Source organism: Neopelma chrysocephalum, unplaced genomic scaffold (assembly GCF_003984885.1).
Source record: "Neopelma chrysocephalum unplaced genomic scaffold, ASM398488v2 Primary Assembly neopelma1_23, whole genome shotgun sequence".
NCBI classification, from domain to species: Eukaryota; Metazoa; Chordata; class Aves; order Passeriformes; family Pipridae; genus Neopelma; species Neopelma chrysocephalum.
The window spans coordinates 31,969,643-31,989,636 of record NW_020897691.1 but is presented as its reverse complement, the minus strand read 5'-3'; the positions used below and the strand labels follow the sequence as shown (position 1 = coordinate 31,989,636).

The 19,994-nt window shown below is 40.7% G+C and overlaps 1 long non-coding RNA gene across 2 annotated transcripts in view; it reads right to left on the bottom strand.

Moving 5' to 3' along the window:
- Window positions 1-10,051, bottom strand: part of LOC113972021 — a 61,289-nt gene extending 51,238 nt beyond the window's left edge. For both annotated transcript variants that reach the window (XR_003535738.1, XR_003535739.1), the window contains exons 1-2: window positions 9,939-10,051; window positions 7,473-7,538 (exon numbers count right to left, since the gene is read on the bottom strand). This is a non-coding gene — a long non-coding RNA (uncharacterized LOC113972021). The remainder of the gene's footprint in view (window positions 1-7,472; window positions 7,539-9,938) is intronic.
- Between the last annotated feature and the right edge of the window lie 9,943 nt (window positions 10,052-19,994).

The window sequence follows — 19,994 nt, the reverse complement described above, 5'->3', positions numbered from 1 at the left end:
ATTGAGAGGCCAATTAAAGAAGAAACACCCTCAAAAAAGCAGATTCTGTGAGCCGAAACATCTTATCAAAGTGACACGCCACCTAATTAGCTTCACATGGAATAAGGAGCTTGCTCCCCATTTCTTTTCCAGCAATATGGCCACCCCAATTATCCATATCCTGTTTCATTCATTTTGATTGCAAACACCTTTCCAATACAATAGATCCCTTCCTAATCAGTGTCCTACAGATGAGATTTGAAAAAGCCATGGTGCCGGTGCTGTTGTTCTAAGTTGGTGCAACCCTCTTTGGTGTTTTCCCTGCTACAACACAGCTGAGAATTATATTGACCAGCTGAATGACTATAATTTCTGCATTGGTAACTAGGAAAAGAACTACCTGGTAAAGATAGCATTCTCAGGCATATCAAACAGCTATTATAGGCTGCCAAAGAGCAACAGTATAGAGTCTACAAGGTGGAGACCATGTAAACTCTGACATACCTGGTAATTTGCCAATTTAGCCCAATCAGTAGACACTTTGCATGGTATCTGTCCCAGAAAGATTGGGTTTTTTTTAAATAATCTTTTAGTTGCTTCAGATCTGTATGTTACATTCAGAAAAAGGAAACTAAGCTGGGCTTTGCTAGCTCAGCTGATATAAACCCTGGTGGTTTTGACCCTGCAGCAAGAAACAATTAAATAAGACATACAGAGTTTATTAAAGTCTTGGCTCTTCACATTACTGACACGTTTGGTGGTGATGGCAGTCCAGGCACAGGAAGATCCAATCTTGTACATAATAGTCCAAGACTCCACGAGAATCTTTTACTGAGCATAAATGACCTCTCCAGATAATATCCATCTGCCTGTTAATTATACCACCTGGTCTGGTATTACCCTTCCAAATATTGGATAAAAGCAATATTAATGTTTTTTAATTTTTAATATTTGACTTACAGCTGGATGTGTAGTTTTCCCATGTATGTGCATCTAATAGGCCTTATATCCTTAAATAAAGTGGAAGGAAAAATATCCTTGAACTTGTATCAAGTATCCTTGAACTAGACTTGTGCTGCTAAATTGCTTAGCAAAAGGTGGAATAACTATTTACAATTTTGTTAATAGGGAAAATTTGTTAAAATCATATTAGTGGAAACATAAAAGGGAGGAGTCAGTTAAGTAGTTCTCGCAATACTGATCTATAGCCTGGAAAATTACCCACAGGTTTCTCTTGGGTCAGTGGGGACACAGAGTGTTTCCAGGCACAGCTCCGTAATTCACCCGTTAAGAAGAACAGGACTGAATTCGGCACTTCCAGTACTCAGTGAGCCCTTCTTTATCCCGCGTCTAGGGAAAGGGGTGGCAGGGTTGTGAAATTTGGTTTGGACTGCTTTCTTAAATGTCAAAAAAATGAGTTCCGGGCAAATTCACTAAAAAAATATACTAATAATAGCTCATTTTTGCTAAAGCTGATCATGGTTATGAATCAACAATAAACAATTCAGGTGGATGAGAGCATTGCATGTTGCAGTTTTGTACCCAACTACCAAACAATAGCCAGAGTTGCTGGGAAGCTACTTGAAGCTTCATAATTATCCTCATTATGTTACAGGTTACAAAGGTTATATGTTCGAAGGTAACCCATCAGCAGACATCTTGAGTAGATATTTCCAAGCTGACATCACCCACGCATTTCACTTCTTGATAATTAATTCTATGCAGCACACATATTGTTGCAGTCACATAAAACCTTTCATTATGATCTTGACACCCTTGTTAATATTGTACCAAATTTTTCATGAAAGGAGGGATTTCATCTCTTTGTATTTTTAGCAATAATATACATTCACTACTCAAAGAACAAGAGTTTTAATTTTGGAAGGGAATGGTACTTTCAGGCAAAGATGCTCATAGAAGTAAGATATTGCTTGGTGGAAACACTAATGTGATTTCAAGACTGCGTCAGACAGAAGATCATCTGAATTATTTTAAATCTGTCTGACATTTTCTAACCATATGCTGATATAATGTTTATATGCGGTGGGTATGTTGATTAAAATCTGTTGTACAAAAGTGAAAACATACAGTAGTTCATGCTTATTCTTCTCTCCCGTGTCTAATTGGCAATGTTAGTGGAGAGATGAGAACAGTACTACTGATTTAAAGGAACTTTCCCTCAAACATCTTTCCTTGCTATGAATGCAGTCAATGAAATGGTAACACAGGTTTTGACCCCAGTGCAGGCTGCGAGTGTTCTCCCTGGAACCACAGCTAAAAATGGCTCCAGCTTTCCTGGTATTGCCTAAGTTTGCACTGAAGACTTCCCAGTATATCTAGTTCCCTGCTTGCTCTTGTAATCACTGAAACAACTCAGTCACTAAAGAACAGTCCTATGGAAATGCTTTTTATAACAAAAATTCCTTTGCTGGCCTATAATACTTTTTCCTTAATCTTTCTTTTTCCCCCTAATTCTTGCAATCGGGGATATTTTCAGGTGGATTATTATTAGGAGAAGGATACAACATAAATATCAAAGGTGCTGTACACCAAACTAGGTCTAGAATTTCTCACTACCATGACAGCCATTTTCAAGCCAACTGGGTGGCCGGAAAAATAATAAATCTCATCCATGCAGAGCAGATGGCCTGGAATGTCTCATTACTCAGAGGTGAGTGCAGGATCCAGTTGACTAAATCTGCATGGCATCCCAGAAGTTTCTTCTAAGACTTCTTCTTAGTCTTTACTTATCAACATTTGCAGTTCTTCAGGACTGCATCACTGGACTGTCTTTTTCTTCCCCTACTATTTCTCCTTTTCATCTACCACTCTGAATTCAAAAGATTTTCTTTTTGCCAGCCTGGGGAATTCCTTTGTCCTGTCTACCTTCTGAGGCTACTTTCTCCCTTTCATCATATTCAGGGCCCTTTGTGCCCAGAGCCGCAGGGTGCTCAACAACCTGAATTAGGCTGGCAGTGTTGAAGTGGGTGTCCATACTGAGCTTGGCACAAAGTTACGCTGGTACTAGCAAAGTAATAAAGTATATTTCCAATTATTAAAGGTAGTTGATTACGCTAGACTCAAAATTTGAATTCTAACCAGGAAGAACATACAGAAGTGTTTCTTCTTAATTCCCCAGTGCATAAAGTGTTCAGATGTTCATTGTTCAGATGATCATAGATGTTCAAATTTTCAAAGTGCTCATATGATACAGCATTCAATGTCCAATACACATTTAGTTTAGATGTTCAAAATTAGACTCAGAAACCTATCGTGCATGCTCATCTGCAGATATTTTACTTCCTTAAAATATCCTCTCTTTCATTAACTTCAAGAAGTTGCATCTACAGCTGTACTTCTACAGAAAGTGTTGCCCAAGATGCTATTACTCTTTAACACCTGCTAAGGATTGTGTGAGGATAAACTGTTATCAATTCTAATGCAACAAACTTCTATTATTAAATTTCATTTCATTAAGGAAACATAAACAAAAGTTGTTTTTTTTCTCTGGGAATCAAATCAAGGTCAGAGATCCATTCACTGCATTGGGTAGCAAAAAGAAACACCATGCTACTTCAGAAATCCAATAGCCTAAAGGCTGTTTGGAAAGATTTCTTGGATTTCAAGAAATACCTTTACAAATAAATCACTGTGGTAGTGCTCTTGTTCATAAACATCTGAATCGATTTTTAAAAAAAAAGAATTCAACATCTCTGGGAAGTGATGCTTGGGAGGACAAAATGGAATGGGGATCTCTCAGTGGAGATCTTGTAGGCTCACATTTCAAAACCCTCTCTGTCCCCATTAGTTCCAGTTGCTAGAGGGTTTAAATGGACTTCCCATTAGGTGTTACATTTAACTCCCTCCCCCGCGCTTTTTACACCACTCTGTTCCTCAGAGGACAACTTGAACTAAACAAATATGACTTGAATACAAGATTGTGTCTTGATAAGCCACATAACAGATTTTTTGCATGCTATAGTGAGACAACAATAGTGAGTATCTCACAAATTAATACCATCCATAAGGTAAACACACAAAAATATCAATAGAACTTCATTTGGGGAATTAATGTGAGAACTTTTTGGAAATAAGAACAGCTATAGATGTGAGATAACGTATATTGGAATTACTTACTATATCTTTAAATTAAAGTATAAGTGGTTTTTTTTGTTTGGTGAAACACATTTTGAACATTTACAATGTTCTGCACCATTTAAATAAGGGCAAAAATTTGTACATTCTCTGTGCACTACAATCTTCATTACTAGAAGCATTTAACTAAGTGTTTAAGTGCCTACCTATTAAAGAAAGCTCTTCCTTAAGTGCAGGTTAATATAGGGATACTTAAGCATGTGGTTAGGTCCTTTTCTCTGTTGTAATTCAGCTTTTTAAATCTAAAACACCTGTTAATTTTGTGCAGAGACAATTAGCTCTTACTAATTGCAATACTTCTTGTAACCTAATGAGAAGATAAGGTTCAGTTTCTTTAACACATATGAACAGGCCGAAGTCACGTTGTTGAGGGCAGCCAGGTTGGCACGGTCTGCCAGGGAATAAGCTGTCCTGGTCTCAGCATTTCTCTGGGAGCCTTTCACCTGTAAATCCTGGGTGTAAGTGAGGCCAGCCTCTACAGCAGTCAGCAGTCGCCGCCTCTCTGGGCTGCAGCCCAGCAAGAAAAATGAGTTGGTGGTCTCAACCCAGGTGGTTGTGCATGGCAAAAATTCCCAGCACTAACTGATACCCTTGATGGCAGAAGTCATGTTAGAAAGAACCAGGACAAAAGTAAGCAGGAAAACACATAGGCCAGCACAGACCCATACTCTCCTCTTAACGGGAGGGGAGGTATAAAAGTTTCTGGAGCAAGTTATACAAACAAGTCAGCATGGTGGGAATCAGTGACAGTGTCCAGGCTGTATTTTTTAGATGCACGGTGCCCAAAGAAAACCTAAGATAATTTTCTATACAAAGTAAAATTTTGCACAAGGAGAGAAACAGAACACAGCACACCATACAGGCAGTCTGGAGGTAACAAACATTCCCTAACTGAGATAGAGATGCCAAAAAAAAAAAGACAAAACTAACCAAAACTAGTCCTGTGTTCCTGTGTGACAAAGAGGGAGCTAGTGACGTGATAACTTGCCCCTACATCACTTAGAAAATCTTCATCACATATTAAAGCAAAAGTTCACGACTACTAACTTTCACCCCCACTGACGTCTTGTGACTGAATCTGTAAGTACGGCCAAAGTCTCTCAGCCAATTTTTCTTAAATTCACCAGATGGCAAAGATATGGAAAGAAAAAGCAACAGCAATTTTCCTTTTCCCACCTTTGAGGGAGAAGGGAAACTGGTTTCTTTAATCAAATTTTGGTCAAAGAAATAAAATGTTTATGGCTGATTGTGTAGGGACAGTCAAAAAATGGAAAATACTAGCTATTAGATAACCCTCCAGCTCCTCTTCTAGCTGGAGCATGTGTTACCACATTGTCTCATGCACCACTAATTAATTACTTGCAGACCTTCCTCCTTTCCCTGAAAATGACAGATGCCGGTGGTCTGCCCAGATGCATCCCCCCTCTGTCACAGCCTCCTCCTGGCCGCCCCTGCGGGAGGCTGGCCGGCGTGGTGAGTTAAGCCTAAGATTCTCAGGATTCCCCACAACATAACAGCAATGCTTCAGAGAGTTTCTGCAGCTTGTTATGGAGGATGCCGTGCATGGTTACTAGAGGGTATATTTTCATTTAGTCTGAATGCTTGGCACCCTCAGACCGTCAACAGAAGCCTAGGTAGAAATAGATGGAATTATTTACTTACACTTCCAGTGATGAAAATGATTAGTCAATTAACTTTACTAATATACAGTATCTTGTGAGAAGATAAGATGTCAACAAGTGAAGCTAGCCTCCAGGTCATGTCAAAAAGAACAAGCCCTCTGGCATTTATGCTGATTTATGATGAACTATGACAAGTATGTTAATTATGAAAATTCCCGTTTATGTTTACATTTGTGCATTTTTCTTTGGCTATTTCTGATGATAGGCAGATTAGTGCAGCTACTTATAATTTGATCTCATTGACAAGAAAGCATTCAGCCCAGAGAGACATCGTGCAGCCCCAGCTTCCTGTACTACAACAGGCTGAGGGTACTGTGTTGGTAAATATCTTCAAGGGGAAAATGGCAGCTAAAATTAAACACAATGACATTACTGGGATCACTAGGGAAAAAAAAAAGCCCAGATGAAAAAGGTTTATAACATGAGACAGGTTCAATTGGTTATTCAGTTGATTTAAGTAGTCCAGCTGGACAATTATAGAGAACTACCAATTCCATTACATAACCATGAAGCAATGTCTTCATGAACTTCTATTTGTGCATCACTGTATCCATCCCAGATATCTAAATCTCTTTTCAGTTCACTTGTACAGCGTAGCTTCTGGATATAGCCCTGCATGTGTTATACACATCATATAATATAATTTCTTGGTGTCTCAAGCCATGTAGGTGCTTCAAGCTTTCTCCAGATGAATGGCCAGCTCAAGAACAGAACATGGTATGAACATAGGTAGCCTGGACCAAATGTTTCCATTCATTTTATGCAAATACAACTTCACGCTCTAACTGTGCACTTCCACCCTCTTGGGTGGTTTTACTCTCCCTTTGCTAATCTGCTGCTCTCATTCTATCAAAGGAAATGGAGACCTACAGATTAGGATCAAGAAACAGGGTTACCTCACACATATCTATCTGAGTGAAACTGCTTAAGGAATTAATTTTACAAACACTCTTTGGGTCAAAACTGCCCCAAAATCTCGGTTTGACTCCTCATGTAAGGAGTCCTGCCACAGGAAGTCTGTGAACTCTCCATGTCTTTGGTTTCAGTGGGCAGTCTTAGTGAAGAGTAAATCCAAGTATTATGCTCTCCAGAGAGTGCATGTTTTAAAGATTTCCTCTGAATATTCATCTTCTGTCTTTGGTAAGAGTCACTCAAAACCTGGTCTCTTTAGAATATCAAGAATCCTTTCAGAAACCAAAGTGATTCTCTCCAACTGATGGCCAACACATAGTCCAGAACATGAGGAGAAACATGCCTACACTTGTCCATATGACTGCAAAACCAAAAAATCCCTATATCTTTCTGCCCACTTCTGTGCATCCAGACATCTTGTTTGCTCTGACCACCAGAAGCTGTGGCCTAGCATCAGGAGCAAGCACATTACTTAGATCTGTTCCAGCCTGAACTACTCTCACACATCTGTGAAAAGGTTAGAAGGGGGTTTGAAGGACAGCCTACCCTAGCATAGCTTACCCTACAGTCAGCTCCAATTTAATTTCGTCCCTTGGAGGCTACCTACAAAAGTTCTCCAGTCAGTGGCATCCCCAGATATCATCTGTGAAAAAACTGCACATCTCAACGCTCCCAAAGCTTGAATTCACATCTAAACTGTAAGCAGATCCACAAGGGTAAAGATGATGTAAAAAAAACTCTCACCTGAGTGAATCCTGAGCATTAGTACAGTCACGATTTCTTCAGAGTACAGGAGTATTTCCACAGCAGCTTTCAGATGAATTAAAGGGAAGAAGCAAGGCAACACTATCAGTCTTTGCTTTTTCATAGAGCTGCCACACACTGCAACTAGTGACATCCTCTCTGCCAATAACTTCACATGATGTACAGCACTTCTGACGGGCCCCTGCGAGCTACTCAAAGATCTGAGACTCTGGGAGAAAACCTGGAAACTACAGGATATGAAGCTGTTTTCTTCACCATTTGTTTTCTGTGAATGTCTGTGCAAAAAATTGGAAAACTTTGGAAAAATTTGAAGGAAACCCTTTCCATGTGGAAAAGATAATTTCTCTTGGAAAAAACAATAAAAAAACCTCTAGTGTCTTTTTCTTAAAGGGTATAGCTGCTAAACATGAAGCAATCAGTGTTCTCTCTATAAAAAATTAAGCCTTTCATATGACGTTACTCCACTGGAAAACTTGCTATTTTGCATTATTAAAATTCCTCCATTCCTTAGGTCAAATGGCTTAATATGGTGCAGTGTAAACAATAAAAAAATATCTCCACATACATGTTCATGAAGTAAAGCTGAGTGTTAGCTATTAGATCAATTTTCATTATTTAAATCCAAAGAACATGTATACAAACACGAAGTTCTTAAGAAGAGGTGATGTAGACAGGTACATAAAAGAGATTACTTTTCTTGCAAAGCTTTAATCTTTTGTATTCTTTAACCAGCCAGGATTAAACACTAGTATTTCCACTATTTCCAGTAGAAACATAGACTTGGTCTTCTAAATAAACTGTATCATTCACATTCTTGAAGTTAAGAAAATTTTCTTTTGGTTACAAGTAGCCCACATCAACGTTTCAAACTTCAGTTATTAGAAAACAACTACAAGAAAACCTAAAAAACCTTGGGAAGAAATGTTACTTCCTGGGGCTTCAAAACATCCAGAAACTTTGCACCTCCAACTCTAACTAGAAGCCGGCAAAAATTACCCAGGGCATCAAAAAATACTTTAAGTATATTGAACAAATAAACTATTTTGAGCTCTTGGTTTAACTATGTCAAGGTTCAGTTGGTCACACAACATTAGAACATACTGGATACAAGAGGGAGATATGTCCTGTTTTATTAAGAAGAGGTTATCTCAGAAGTTCTTGCTTTATGGTGAACTTGCCACCGGCTGCCGCAAGAGAGGAGCCCCAAAGAGAAGATACAAGGACTCCTTGAAACAACATCTCAGCCTTGGCCATATTGATCAGCATAACTGGTCTACTCTGGCCTCCAATCAGGAGGCCTGGAGACACACCATCTATAACGCTGCTGATGCTTTTGAGGAAGCACGCAGGATCACCCTTGAGGAGAAAAGACAATGCAGAAAGAATCGTGCCTTGCAGAATATACCATCTAAGGAGTCTTTCTGCTGTGCCTTTTGCAATCGACCATGCCTATCTCGTATTGGCCTTTTTAGCCATCAACGCGCTTGCAACAAACGTGGGTAAAGCCCTTCCCAAATCTTCATTCGCGAAGCCTAGCCGTGCATCTCAGAAGTTCAAATGAAAGATGAATCCAGAATTTTTCCTACTCTGGAAGAAAAACTGCCATTATCAGAATACTGTAATTTAGATATTTCCCTCCTTTTCTTGATAGGAAGGAAGAAAACAAGAGTTAAGTCACTGATTCCGAGAAGTACTAGGCCTTATCTGCTGTTAGGAGTATCTACACAAATCACTTGGAGGCATGTCCCTGCAAGTTGCTGTGTTCCTGCCAAATTGCTAGAAACAGAAAGTGTGAAATAAAAAAAGTGAGCTCATCATATGAGCTTATTTATCCTATGGAGTCCTGAGAACAGTAGCATGGAATGGGAGTAAGGGCTGGGGAAGTACCCATCATTGGATACGGTCACAGTCTTATTAAACACCCAGTTCTCACCCTCCATGGGTAAGTCACACACAATAAGTCAAAGGGTCAAAATCTTCAAGAGTCGGTAGGGTATGTCTAATGATGAACATTGTAACTGAATCCATAGGGAGCATAAAGAAATGATTTTTTGCATAGTATCTCTAAACTGGAATTTGTGTAATCAAACTCTGTAAAACATGTCTACACCTGCCTGCTGCTAAGATCAGCACCAATATGAACAGAAAGCAAACTATATTAATCTCTGCATATACTATGGCTGAGACCAGGTTGCTGGTTATTCATTTTAGAAGGTGAAATATGTCATGCAATCTTATGCCTTGTAGATCTAGCTCAGCAAGATGTCTTATCTTCAAACATGGGCTTCAGCCCCAAGGAACAGTTTGCTGAATGAAAGCCTTGCATGATTAGTGCCAGAAATGAGAGAGTTTCAGAAGCATAAGATACTCCTATAAAACTGTAACTTCGCAGACAGCTACAGGCACCTCTCCTCTTACACAGGCAGCTGCTCCAGAAATACTCACTTGTTTACTGCCGGCAGCGCGCTCACAAGGAGCGCACGCCTCCGCTCCTGCACCGCATGTAACGAGGGGGTGCGTGCCTGCCGAATCCTCCTGTCAGCAGACCTTCTCACTTTTCACTTCTTCTTTGTTACTTTGCAAACTCTCAGCTATTTTTTCCCAAGCCGTAACACGGGGGCTCTTAGAGATTGTTGCCATTCTCCCCCTGCCTGTCAGACACCTTGTTTCCAAGTATGGTCACTATGAGGAGACTGTCGCTTGGAGCCTTTGTGGAAAATTAATGGCAGACAGGAAAGGGCAAAAAAGACAGGACAGATGGCTCTGTCACCACCAGCAGCCTGATGCCATGAGAGCTCTTCAGTGCCTTTGGAAATGCCACCCTGTTCCACAGACTTACTCTGAAGTTGATCCAATCGCAACCTTGGCAGCTGTCTTTCTTCTTTTTTATAAGATTTTTCCTTGTCCTTTGACTTCCTAGGCTCATCCACGTGGCAAATTCAAAAGGTCAGTTTTTAAATTAGTGACCGGGTGCTGATGATCTGAAATACTGTTTAACTATAAGGGTATTGGCATCTTGCTAGAAGGGGTGTTGAATAGTGTTGTTAATAGGGCTTGTTTACTAGTTGGTTAAAATCCAAATTGAGTCAGCTGAGACTCGAAGATGCAATGAGTAAACTTCTAATTCAAGTAGGCAAATGGAGTGATGTCACCTCACTTTATTCTTTAAATGGCATTCTGTCTAGTTTCACTTTCACAGTGAAATACACACCCGTAGTATATTGGGTGCATGTTGGAAGCACAAAGAGATGCCTCTTCCTTATGTGAGCGGTGCCAGACAAATTGTGGTTTGATTCATATACATTCAGAAGTAAAGATATGACTAGGATTTTATGTGTTTAAAACATGATTAACTTCAACAGGGTAAATAAATTGTGATGTGACCCCAGGCTATACAGTCAGAGTCTGCAGAGAGAAAGCTAATCCCTCTGAAGAAGCAGGGCTATGATCTCTAGTTATGTAGTTTCACCCCATACGATTGTAATTATAGGAAAAGTTGTACATTGCACACATCCCAAAACATCTTGCTGTTATGCAAGAACAATTCATATGCTTTCAAAGCCTGGGATGTTTGTAGATGTTTCCAGGTTTGGACAAAATTTTAAAAATGGAGAGTTAGTCTCATGACCAGAAGAGCTAGTGCTATGGTGTGATTTGGGGTGGAACCATTTGTCTAAATGTGAAAATGTGTCACTGTCCCAAATCTACAGAGAGTATTTAACTGGGGCCACTTGATATGAAGAAATATCTGAGATCTTGCATACTGTGGGAACATTAATGAGAATTCTGAGACAGAACTAAATAGACCATCATTCACAAGGGTTTTCTTGCCACTCCTGTATCTCTGAAGGTACAGGCTGTTTCCCTACAACCAGGTCTAGCCCCTACTTCACATCAACTTTTCCCATGATGGTTTTGTGTTGCACAACAACACTACTGAGTACTGGAAAGTTTTTGCTGGAAACCTAGCTACAGATTGCTTTCAGGAAGACAGCTGACACCCACCTTCTGCAGTGGAAAGAGCTTCCTCTATTGCCGTGAATCTGGGGTGCGGTTGCATCATACCACTATATCATGGTCAGTGATGTCATTCCTTATGGAGAAGCCTGCTATTCTACATGCTCAAACAAGTTAATTTTGTTTGCCTAATCAAACTTACCTTTAAGCCTGATTCAATGAAAAGTTAAAATGTTGAAGTTTTAATATAAAAGGAAGTTCCAATATGGGCAAAAAATTCTCATTCTGTAATGATGGGTTGCAACTATTCCTGAATAAAAAGTGTTAAAAGAATTTACATGACCTGCCTCAAAAACAGCCCTGAAATAACTGAGCTTACTACACTGTAGTACCAGAGCTGCTGGCACCAAGCTTTGTGTCAGTAATGCACATATCGAAGACCACTCTGTGATAATCTACAACAGGGGTGAACTCTGGATTTATGAAAACAGAAGCTGAATAAGGTATGCAGGATTTTAGGAATATTAAGGATGAGGCACTCTTCCTATCATATTGATTAGTTTTCTAGATTCACCTGAATCATTCTGTATTCCTCCTGTTTCTTGGAGCAAGAAGAAGATGTAGCTGAGTTACACTGTTTCCATCAGACCTGACTTCTGCTTTGAGTTCAGACAAATTAGAATGAGCATGAATTTTATCATTTGCATTTACAAAGCAAGATAATGTGCTGTGACAATGTCGTTTGTGGGGTTAAACAGGGAAAGGTGCAAGTCACTGTATGTCAACACGTCTTTTTAGCAAAAAGCTGGTCCTACTTCGTCTAGGCTTTGCTGATATGTCAGTGCTCAGTGACACATATACGCTCTTCAGCTGCAAAGCCTACTGTAGACATCACTATTGAATCTGTTGCAGCCTAAATGGGGTCCCTTAGTCATCCACTTCTAGGCTGGAAACATCTTGTGCATTTGTTCTGCATCCTGTCTAACCTTAATAAGAGCCTGAAAGCAAAAAAGGTTGCTGAGAAGGGCATAAAAACATTACTGCTCTCCAAACGTTACTCTCTCTTCACTCTTGGTAGTGGACATGCTGAGTATGGGAGGTGCAATGCTTCAGCCCTTCAAGAAGGAACTTTGAATTACCATATGTGTGTACTTTCCTGTCTTATATTGATGAAGCAGGCAGCTTCCACATTACCTAAATTCACTGAGGGTCATCTTTGTCTTTTCCAGGACAGAACAGAAATATCTGCCTTCCTCTCCTGATAAATTTGTCTCATGATCTCTGTTCCTCTCCCTTCTCATTTGTCTTGAAACTTTCCCTAACACATTATCCCTACTCACCCTCTTTAACTGGTCAACATTCTGTCCTTTGTCCAGTTAGATGACTTGGCTTTCTCAAACCTGGCCTAGATTTGGCATTTCTGCTTGTTGTCCTTGCAGAATAGAAATAATAAAGTGTTGTCAACAGAAGATAAGCACAGGACTTCTGCTTTTGCAGCTGAAAGCTTTTGTTCATGTTTCCACCTGCTAGATATCACTTAGATATATCAAAATGCATCAGATAATTTCCCACTATTACATTTCCTTGGCAACAAATGCTATAATTCCTACAGGAAAGTTATGTAATGATGAATGGGAGGGAAGAGCCCTCTGTAATCTCCATGGGAGGACAGATACTGTGCCATTCCTTAGCTTCTCTTTCCCATCTCAGAAGCATGGCCTCCTTGACCATGTTCAACTGTTATTCTGTGTTCCCTCTTTATATGGCAACAATTGTATGTCACCTCCATGAGATCTCACTGGGATAGTTGCAGAGGGAGTTTAGGAATATCAGGTTCTTAGGCAATGCACAAAGCCTAACATGAGGTTACTTTTTCCAGGCTGCACGCCTGAGTCAGGTGCTTGATGGAGGGTAACTAAATAACATCTGCCAACTTAGAGAGTACGTTTGAAAAACAAAGGTATTGTTAGAGTAAGTCCTGAGTTATTTGCACGAAATTGGAGAGCGGTTCCTCCTCTTGGCAGCAAGCCTTGGTGCCTACATAAGGCCTAATGAAAGAGCAGGGTAAACAAAAAAATACTTGTGATTTTAATAATTTCATTTACCAGATAGATGAGGAAAGAACATTTTTCCAGAAAAAGTCTCAAATTTGAAGACGAGACTATATCCCAGGGTTGAATTTTGATGGCAACTCCTCAGTGGTAATGTGTGGATAACAAGCTCAGGATCAAGACTGTCTGCTTCAGGAATAGACAAACTCATTGCAAATGGGGAGATGGAACTCCCCTATTTCACAGGTTCTGCTGGGAAGGAATTATGTGCTCTCTGGACTGCAAGCTAGGAAGGAGAGTGCTGCCTGGAGGTATAGACAGAGTGGACCAAGAAGAGCTCCAAAAACAGATGGGGGTAGACACATTACATCTCCCCATCCACCATGTCTCCTGTTTTCTCCTATTTCCTACTACACTCAATCTTTTGGAAGAGCAGCTCAAGTGCTGCCAGTGTTGTGGATCAGAGATTAAAAATTGGATAAGGTTGCTCCATCTTTACTGCTCCAAACTTTACAAGTAATACAATGAGCTACTGCTAGCTGCAAACTATTAGGAGAGAGAAAGAGATCACACCATCCCTTTTTTCTGCTAATAAAAAGTCTGTATTGAAAAGTAGAGACCAAGACTCTGCCCCTCATGGAATGCCGTCCAGTGGATCAGAAGTGATGTGGAGGCAAGGATAGTTATGTCACAGTGACAATGGACCCATCTCAATGCCTACGTGTCAGACAACTGCTTTGTACTCACTGTAGTCTGAAAAATGCTGAAAGACAAGGGTTGCTCAACATACCACCTCCCAAACACCTCATCAGATACACTGTGTTGCAACAAAGGGCTGGAAATAATAAGGCCATGCACAGTGACTCAGAAGTCATGTTCAGGACCAGCAATAGTAGAGAGGGGGGGAAAGAATGGGGCTGCTGCATGAGGCTGGCAGAGGAAATGTTAGAAGCCAGGGCTATATGAACATGGCATGCATATGGCCTTAGTAATAGAGGATGCTTGGAATAGACAGGATGCCTAGAAGGACACAGGCAAGGTGTTGCATAACAAGTTATTAAATGTCAAGTGAATGAAAGTGTCTTCTACATCAGGTCAGGTGAGTGCTAATTAATTTTGCCTATGTTAGCAAAATGAGTAAGAACTTACAGCTGAAAAGCAGTTACATGAGGCTGAAGAAGATGACTGTATTACCTGAACATTTAGAGTAAGAGACATGGTTTGCATGATGTTATGGTTACACTGCCTTTCTGAGGCACATTTAGTCCTTATGAGCAATAAACAAGGAAAACTGCCCAAAGTGCCCCTGATCATGCTGGGGAGACAGTGGGGGTTGAGGGGTGGAGGTAGGGATGTTGGAACTAGTTGATCTTTAAGACTGCTTCCAACCCAAGCCATTTCATTCTATTGTTCTAAAACTATGGAGACTACTATTGAAATTATAGAATAGTAAATTAATGCAGTAAGAATATTGACTTGAATGGCTTCTATAACAGAGTAAAATGAATCAAAAGGCAAAGCTTACGTAAAATGTAGCATGTAGGTGTAGTCTAAGGGAAAACAGGTGATGAAGTAAAGTTTCCCTAAGACAAAACACGGGCAAGGACATGGTTACCTCTAGGCTAACCTTCTTGCTCAGCAGAATTTGGAGCATATTGTTTCCCCATTCATCCTTATCTATGCTCTAATACCAAAGATGCATTGCTCTAATATTCTTTCAAAAAGTCTGCATTACCCTGGAAAGCTCATGGATATCCAGCATGGATATCACTATATGGCTGATTCTTGTTTTCCAAAAGAAATGTTCTGAAGGGGAAGACTGCTGATCCCACTTTGGTTGGGCTCAATGATCTTAAAGGTCTTTTCCAACCTTTACAATTCTATGAATCTATGATTCATCCATTTGGAAATACTTTTTAGCTATCTGTCTTTGATTTTGTTTTTGGAAAAGCTCAAGAACCAGAAAAGTGACATTAACATTTTGGGGCTACAGAGTAGTAAAAGTACCAGAAAGGTTCACTAACAGTTATGAACAGGAAGAAGAAGTTCCTCTGGTCAACTTAAACTTGCCACCTCGACACCCAATTCCTTGACAAGTGGGTAAGGTGAAGAATTTAATAAGGAGCTCCACTTTCCACAAGATTTAGGAAGAAATTGAACTGTGATAATAATTCGCAGCAGATTGCAGGTGCTGTATTGAACTCGCTTTTCTTTCCTCCATTTCACCAGCTCCTTTTGTTAGGGAGGATGCAGGGAAGGGTTGTTTTCAGCAAAGGGTTCTATTAATGGCATTTTTGCAGAAACAAATGTAGAGAACTTGCACATTTTTTTAATATTATCTCCATGATAGGTATAATACACTTTTCTATCAAACCAGTGGAAATAGTTCTTCCATATTTCCAAAGGTCTTGTGAGTTCAGAGTGTCACTTAGCCACCATCAACTTTTATTTGATCTGACTCTTAAAACATTGGCAATTGCAATTAGTCAATATATGTATCCAGCAAGACAAGCATCAATAATGTCAGCCAAGAGATATGTGAGTAGCTTCTGTATATAGATGACATTTGTTACTACTGTGGAGACTGAGATGAATAGCTCTGTGTGACCAGGCTCAGACCACAGGCTCTTCATATTTGCATAAGAGTACCTTAATGGCAGTTTAGCATTCTACACTTTTTCAGAAAGCTGTAATTGGTGTGCTGCTTAATTCACTGAGCAGACTCAGTCTACATTAAATTCTTGCTATAGCAATTACAAAAAGAAGCAGTAAGCAACTCAGAGGTGGCAGGAAACAGCAACTGGGCCAGCGCTACTCAGGTCAACTGGCAATAGCAGGTGGGAAAGGTGAGACCTAAAGCAATAAGAATGGATTAAAAAAACTGAACAGAAAGTCCTCCTACTCAATTAAATCTTATGTGTTCAAAATTATTTAGCAGCTCAGCTCAAAGATGTAATGTAGAGGCTATAGTATTTAAGGACAAATTCATCTTAGTTGGAAAACTAAGGATAATGTGGGCCCGTTACTAAATGGAGGGGAGACCCTGGTAACAAAGAACGCCGAAAAGGCAAACTTACTGAATGCCTTCTTTGCATCTGTCTTCAATGACAAGGCCAGCCCTCAGGAAACTTTGACCCAGAAACCAAGGTAAAGGAATGTTGAAAGGAAGACTTTGCCTCGGTCAAAAAGGATTGGGTTAGAGAACACTTAGGCAAACTTTACATCCACAAGTCCATGTGCCCTGATGGGATGCATCCACGAGTGCTGAGAGAGCTGGCAGACACCATAGCAAGGCCACTCATGATCATCTTGGAAAGGTCATGGAGTTCAGGAAAGGTGTCTGAGGACTGGAAGAAAGCAAATGGCATCCCAGTCTTCAAAAAGGGCAAGAAGGAAGACTCAAAGAACTACTGGTCAGTCAGCCTCACCTCAGCAGAGGTGAGATGAGGAAAGGTGATGGAGCACGTCATTCTAGAGGCCATATGTAGAATGACATGGCTGACAAGAAGTTGATCAGGAGTCGTCAGCATGGATTCACTAAATGTAAATCATGCTTGACCAATCTGATTGCTTTCTACAATGAAACAACTATCAGGATGGATGAGGGGAGAGCAGTGGTTATTGTCTACCTCAGTTTCAGCAAGGCTTTTGATGCTGTCTCTCACAATCCTATTTGGCAAACTCAGGAAATGTGGACTGGATGAGTGAACAGTGAGGTGGATTGAGAACTGGCTGAACAGCAGCACCCAGAGGGTTGTAATCAGTGGTAGAGGTTCTGGTTGGAGGCCTGTCACTAGTGGTGTCCCCCCAGAGTCAATACTGGGCCCAGTATTGTTTAACTTATTCATCAGTGACTTGGATGAAGGGGTAAACCCCTCCTCAGGAAGTCTGCTGATGGCAAGATGCTGGGAGGAGTGGCTGATCCCCCAGAGTGCTGTGCAGCCCTTCAGAAGTACCTCAACAGGTTAGAGTGATGGGCAGAGAAGAACTGTCCAAAGTTTAGCAAAGGCAAATGCAGGGTCCTGCACTTGGGGAGGAATAGCGTCATGCACCAGTAAAGGCTGGAGGCCAACCTGATGGAAGCAGCTCTGTGGAGAAGGACCTGGGAGTCCTGGTGGACAACAAGCTGTCCATGAGCCAGCAGTGTGCCCTTGTGGCTGAGAAGGCCAATGATATCCTGGGGTGCATTAGGAAAAGCATCGCCAGCAGGTGATCCTGCACCTCTAATCAGCCTTAGTGAGGTCACATCTGGAGTACTGTGTCCAGTTCTGGGCTCCTCAGTACAAGATAGACATGGAGGTCCTGGAGCTGGTCCAGCAGAGGACAAGAAAAATGACTAAAGGACTGGAGCATTTCTTACAAGGAAAGGCTGAGAGAGTTGGACCTGTTTGGCCTCGAAAAGAGACAACTCTGAGAGGAGGTCTCATCGATGTATATAAACATCTGAAGGGAGGGTGTCAAGAGGATGGAGTCAGGCTCTTCTCAGTAGTGTCAAGCAATAGCACAAAAGGCAGTGGGCAGAAACCAATGCACAGGAATTTCCACCTGAATAAGAGGAAGAACTTCTTTCTGTGCAGGTGACCGCACACTGGAATAGACGACCCAGAGACGTTGTGGAGTCTCCCTCACTGGAGATATTTGAGAACTGTCTGGATGCAATCCTGTGCAATGTGCCCTAGGATGACCCTGCTTAAACAGAGAGGTTGGACCAGATGACCCTCTGTGATCCCTTCCAACCTTACCCATACTGTGATTCTGTGATCTTCTGGCCTCCTCCAGATACTTGTGATCTCTCTGTGCCTGTGCTCTTCCACAGTCTTAAGAAAAACAAGCATTCTCTCTCCTTCATCGTATTCACAGAAAAGCACATACAAATCAATTCTTGAATACTATCTTTTCTCTTTGACTAAGTAGAATGACAACAGTGACAAAATTAAGTAGCAAATTTGCTTTTGTATAAAGAACTAGGAAATTCTACTTTGAGAAAACCATTGAAGTTTTCTCAAAATAGAAGATTTAATGAACAATTCAAAATGCTAAGCTACTTTTCTGGGAGGGAGGAATGTGCAGAACCTCTTGTAATCACTTATAATTCCAAACAATCAAAAATCATTGAGTGGTAATCATTTAAATTTATGTTAATGGACATGACTTTTCTTGCAGAGGGAGTTAAATGTTCAGAGTTGAGAGAAGTAATAATGTGTGTTTAAATGGACTCAATGACAGGTACCTTAAAAGATGCAGACCCTGTATCTTTTAAATAAAGTTGTTACTGTTACAGATGGATTTGTACACACTTTTTGAAACTAGATTCTGCTATTAAAACATTTCATATAACGTGAATGAAACATATCAAGCAAAAGATTTAAATCTTAAGAGTTAACATCTCCTTTTGAGGATGTAAGTAAAATCACAAACCAGGTCTAACTCTGGCGGCTCCTCTAACCCTGCTGTGCTTGGTCACAGTCCCCTTGCCAATTGGACAGATTGCTTCTGCCTTGCCTGGAATTTTCTTGATCTTCTCTCTTGAGTGGCAGCTGCTGGCACCCTGCAAGAATGGGAACTTCATGGCATATTGTGGGTCAGACACAGAAAATGCTGGAGCACAGCAGAAAAGCCAGGTGAGATCCTGATAACTGAGACTGAAGAGCTCTTCACCAGGCCTGAAGGTCTAATATTTTTTTTAATTAGTTTCTGTCCAAATAATTAGCCCACGTACCATTTTCTGCCTGGACTGTATTGATGAACCTGACTGCAGTGGCATGGTATTAAAACACCCAGACATCTGCCCATACCCAGTAATAAGTAAATTCATGTGCCAACAGTCACAGTCACTTCTCCATGGTGCCTGGACTTAGTTAGCATGAGCACCATATTGGGTGCAGTCCTGGAGCCAGCGGCACTACATAGTGCCCTAAGGCCAACACAGAGCTGGGAACACTGTGCTTAGGTGTCTGACGTGGATCTGTCTGAGCAACTTCCCATCCAAAAGATAGCACATATTGCCACACAAGTTGGCACCTGGAGTTTCTCTGCCTGTGCAACACCACTTATACCCACAAAGAATAAAATACCAGACTGTTAATAGACATTTGCAGACAGATGTTCTCCTCCTCACCAGCAAAACTGGCAGATACTACTATACAGATCTCAGGTCACCAACAGGATGAAAGACCTAAAATTTTATACATGGTTGTTTTTCCCTCAGGGTGAATACTTCAGCAGAGCAACAGAGATAATCCTGTAAATACTGGGATTTTGTTTGGCTATGGAATCTCAGTTCTGCTTCCCATTGCATCATTCTGGTGCTGCAAAGGAGGCCAGGGCTTTTCAGGAGCATGGAAGAAGGCAGCAGTAAGGGAGACTACCTTGGGAAGTGTAGAGCACGTAATTTAATACATCCCCTTTACAGTCAATATTGTGCAAACATTCATGAGAAAAAAGGAAATTAAAAGAAAGAAAAAGAAGGAAAGCGAGAGGGGAGGGGAGGGGA